Source organism: Sorex araneus, chromosome 8, assembly GCF_027595985.1.
Source record: "Sorex araneus isolate mSorAra2 chromosome 8, mSorAra2.pri, whole genome shotgun sequence".
NCBI classification, from domain to species: domain Eukaryota; kingdom Metazoa; phylum Chordata; class Mammalia; order Eulipotyphla; family Soricidae; genus Sorex; species Sorex araneus.
Window position 1 is genome coordinate 29,652,928 of NC_073309.1, and position 5,256 is coordinate 29,658,183.

Consider the following 5,256-nt stretch of genomic DNA (forward strand, 5'->3'; position numbering starts at 1 on the left):
ATGAGGTGGGCAGGGCAGACTGTGGAGTCTGCCAGAGAGGAGCCTGGCCTTTGCCTGTTGGGGAAGGGGTGGCATTTAAGGCAAGGTCTGACCTACCCCCTTAGACACACACACACACACACACACACACACACACACACAAGCACGCACAGAATAGAACCCCCCCCCACCCCGCCAGCAGACGGAGCATCGGTGTAGGATGGAGGTGTAGGCCCGGAACCCTTCCACAGCCCCTCAGACGCCAATGTATATGGCTAAGAGGCAGACATGGGCACGGAGCACTGTCCTGCAGGCTGGAGCCCGCCGCGGCCTCACATGACAGACCATGCCACACAGACCACGGCCTGCACCAAATGCCAACCCCCGCCCCCGGCCCCTGGAAACCAAAGGCACCCCTTCCCGAGAAGAAGAAGGAGGGAGCTTCATCATTAATAGTGCTGGCGGCAAGGTAAAGCTGCCCGCCCGCTCCGGGCACTCGCGCCCATAATTATGCCAGCCAGGCTTTCATCCCCGCGCACGCGGAAAGTTTATTGTTGTATTTCGGCCTTTTCTCAGTCTCCTCTGCCTTTTATGCAAGGGGAAGGGGGCTGAGGGGTCAAAGCATCCTCCCCCAGCGCCTCTCCCCGCTCAGTCCTTTTAGAAAAACACCCAAAGCCATAATTTGTCTTAGAATTTCTTTTGAAACAGCTACAAGAAAGACTAACGGCTGCTCTTTTCCTCTGTTTCTGATTCCAGCCATCCCTTTATCTGGCTTTCATTAGAGCCTCGGCCGCGCCTCTTTTGTGGGAGAGACTTGAGGGAGCCGAGGCAGTTTCCCAGCCGCTGTGATGTTGCTAAAGATTAAAAAGGAGCTTTGAAGCCGCACCAGTTCTCTCTGCGCCCCCTCGGTCCAGGACCTCAGAAAGACCCGAGCCATCTGGCAAACCTGACATAAAGACAAAATAAAGTGATTGAAACAGTCTCTTCAAAGCCACAATGGCACATTTGTTGATTTGGGCGTTATCTTTCATGCGAAGGCCCTCAGAAGTCACCAGAACACCTAGGTAATCTCAGGCAGGCCCCACTAGCGTGGATGGAACCTTCCAGGCCAGAGAGACTCGGAGAGGGGGCGCCCAGCAGCGCTGGGGTGGGGGGTGCGGGACGGCCTGCGGCCCTGGAGGTGGACCCTGGCAGAAATTGGATCCAGAGCCAGACCCTGGCATCGGTTCTCCCGGGGATCTGCTCACGCATTCTGCTGTCCCGCTCGCCCGCTCGGGAGGGGCGCGGACACCCTAGCCAGAGCGTCAGGACAGGAGCTGCGGGCGGGCAGGCGGGCGGGGCAGGAGGGCTGCGGGTAGATCAAAGGGCGCTGCGCTGATTGACAGCCCGTTAGCGTCCGAATCGGAACCTGCTCCCGGAGGGGTCCTGCCTGGGCTGGGATGGGCCTGAACCTGCAAGAGGGACGCTCCTACAGGAACAGAAGCAAAGGTTGTGCCCACCTGGTCCTGCGTGAAGATGCGCCGCCCCCCCCCACTCCGCCCCTTCATCTGGGGCCTCTCAGGACCTGGACACAAGGCCTGCCTCCCTGTGGGGCAGCACTGACCTGAACCCTGGTCTTGGGTCCCCAGGTGGAGCCGCCGGAGGAGAGGGTTGCGGAGCCAGGACACACGAGCTGCACGCCAAGAATTTGGGAAGCGGCAGGTTGTTTGGGGGCTGGAGTGGAGCTGACCGGAGGAGAATTGGGTGCCGTGGTTGGGTGAAGGAGTCAGGGTGGGGTGAGAGGGAGCTGAGCGGGGTGTCCGTGGGGACCCTGCCTCACACCCACCGAGTCTCGGGAGCAGCAGGGGAACCCCCAGGCTTGGTTTTTAAGGCTCTGCCGGTGCAACACGCCTGGGCCTGAGATGTCGGGGGCTGTGGGAACTCTGTTCCTTCGCTCCAGCCCCTTGAGTCTGGAATCGCAACTGGAGCCTGACCCGCTCGACTACCAGACATCAGAGCACGGGTTTGGGGTGCAGGAGGCCTGGGCTGGGTCCCGCCCTCCATGGTTCCCAGAGCGCCACCAGGAGTGACCCCCAAACACCGGGCCAGGAGAAATCCCTGCCAGGGTGGCCCAAAACAAACAGAAAATCTTTAAAGCCAAATGTCCTTGTCCCTGGTTAATTCCAGTCCTCATTCCTACCCAGGAGGCTGTGATGGCTGCATGTCCCCAGTTGCCAGACCCAGCCTTGGGTGCAATCCCTGGCACCCTGTACGGTTCCCTTGAGCACTGCCAGGGGTCCCTCCATCGCACAGAGCTGGGAATAGCCCCTGGGCACAGCCAAGTATAACCCAAACATGCACCCCCCCAAAAAAAAGAAATCAATCACCAGACCCCAGACCCAGAACGTACCCATAAATGGATGACTACCCTCACAGCAGACCATGAGCAATTGCCACCTGGATTCTAAGCCACAGAGTCACAGGCCACAGGCCTCAAGGACAACCCACCCACCCCCATATTCCTGTACCTCCTCCCTATGGTCACATTACCCCTTCACCATGGACCAGCCTTCTTCACCTGGCTGCAGAGGAAACAGCTTGCCCCACGGGCCCTGACTACCCTCCTTCCTCCTAGCCAGCATCCATCGCTAGCGCTGAGCCCAAGATTGGCTTCCCCCTACCAGCCCTCCCAAGGGAGAGGGTCCAGCTCACGGAGAGGCAGGCTGCAGAAGAGCTAGCCTGTCCCTGTAGGGACTCTGCAGGGGACACGGGCCCCTGCCTTCCCCAGCAGGCTGCCTCTGCCTCTGTCGGCCAGGTCCCTTGTGTTCCCTCAGCACAGCTTTCCCAGCTCCTCTGCCCGGACTCACGGGTCATGGTAAGCACACACAGTGGGGGACCCTGAGACTCAGCCACAGTGAGTGTCCCTGGAGAAGGACCAGTCTGGACACCAAAGGCACTCTGCTCAACCCTCAGTGCCCTTATGCTCCCCAGTCTGGAGTGGGTGCTTGGACAGATCGCTTTCTCTTTCTGAGCCTCAACTGCCTCACCCGAACAATGGAGAGAATAAACTCAACTTCCTTCCCTAAGAAAGCTTCAGACCTGTAGGACCAGGTAGCAGGAGCCAGATAGGGTCTCCCCTCCTTCTTTCCCTCCCTTCCTTACTCCCTTCCTTCCTCCCTCCCTATTTCCCTCCCTACCTTCCTTCCTTCCTCTCTCCTTTCCTTCCTTCATCCTTCCTTCCTTCCTCTCTTTGTTCCTTCCTTCCTTTGTTCCTTCTTTTCTTCCTTTCTTCCTTCCTTCCACCCTTCTTTCCTATGTTCCTTCCTTCTACCTACCCCTTTTCTTCTTCCAACCTCCCTAACTCCCTTCTTTCCTCCTTCCCTCCCTCCCTTCATTCCTTCCTTCCTGCTCCCTCCCTCTTTTCCTTCCTTCCTTCCTTCCTTCCTTCCTTCCTTCCTTCCTTCCTCCTCCCTCACTCCTTTCCTTCCTTCCCCCCTCCTTCTTCCCTTTCTTCTTCTCTTCCTTCCTCCATCCTCTTCAAGCACCTATTGAACAAACCCTCCTTCACCTATTGAAGAGAAAACCCTCACAGGACCTGCAGGCTGTTCATCAGCAAGTCAATCTGACTGGTTCACAGCAGATCACATAAGAGACATAGCCCAGGAGTCCATCATTCTCGAAGCTGGCTTGTTCACCTCTGTGCCCCTGGCACCCCCTCCTGTGGCCACTGTTTCTTCCCTTCCCAGAGGGACTGGCCACAGGAAGGTTTCAGGGTCCAGGCTGAGCTTCACTGACCCCTGGAGGAACAGCAGGCTCCCTTTCTGCCCAAGACATCCTCTTGTGGAATGTTCTGGGAGGAGAGAAATGAAGATAAGTCAATAACCTTGACTCTTTTTATTATTGAATCACCGTGAGATACGGTTCCAAAGCTTTCATAATTGAGTTTCAGTCATACAATGATTGAACACCCATCCCTCCACCAGTGCGCATTTTCTACGACCCACGTCCCCAGTATCTTTCCCCTCTGTGGCAGGTGCTTTCCTTCTTACTCTCTTTCTGCTTTTGAAAAACCCTGATTCTTGGGGAGATTCTAGTCTCTTGGAGGGGGACCCTCACCTCATCCATCAGGACTTTTCAGCCTTCTAGAATAAACAGCGGCCAGAGCAATAGTACTGCAGATAGAGCAATTGCCTTGTACACTTCCAACCTGGGATTTTGGTGGTTTTTTTTTCAACCCAGGTTTGATTCCCAGCACCCCATATGGTTCCCAGAGACCTGCCAGGTGTGATCCCTTAGTGCAGAACCAGGCGTACACTCTGAACACCACTACAACAAAAAACAAGGCTTAGCAAAAACAAACATCATTTCCCTCCAGGTGGACTCTAAGCACCTCAGCCCCCTATTCCTAATCTGGGGGGTTTCTAGTCTGGCAGCAGGTAAGCCCCATTTCCTGGGTTTGATTGTGGAAACACACTTCTCCCTCGCTGTGGGATTCCCAGTCTGATGGAGGAGGCACAGACTGCTGACCTTGGCCCCGTGAGCCATGGGTGGGGGTGGCATTGCTCCTGTCCCATGGGGGTTTGCCTTGATGGCCATGGCAGCCTGTACCAAGATAAAACAACATGGGTATGGGGGGAAATGGAAAATCCAAGCTCGAGTCCCTTTGAAAGCTCGCTGCACGGGGTCTCTCTGTCCGTTTGTGAACCCAGAAGTGATTTTCCTGGCTCTGCAGACACACCGTCCTAATCCACTGCCCTGGACGCAAATGACACAGAACCATCCGCCTGGTGTAGCCCGCCAAGTCCGCGCCCCAGAACAGCCAAGCCAGAGCTGGCCTGCGGCCCTGTCGCTGGCATCTCATTGCCAGCCTTGCCAGGGGAGGCTTTCTCACGATCAGGGACATCTGGGCTGGCCCGGCTCCCAGAGGCCACCGACATGAAAAGCAAGGGGCTTGGCGGAAACACCATCTGCACATCATAAAGCCGCTCGGTGGTTCCCAGAGGCTGCTTCCAGCTGCGGCAGGGCTGCCCAGAAAAGCAGGGAAAGGCACTGAGCGCCGGGGAAGGAGTCCTCCCTGCCCAGCCCCAGGGAACGCACCTCCCCTGAAGGGGGTTTGGGGGTGGGCAGTGGGTCATGCACTCACTCGCCAGAGCTGGACTGCCTGGGTTCAACCCCCTTATCTTAGAGGAGGAGCTGGACCTCAGGAAGCCTTGGTTTTCAGACTTATGACCCACGTGACAACAGGCACACTCGTATCACGGGGTGGCCGTGAGAATTAAAGGTATGGTACCCCCATGG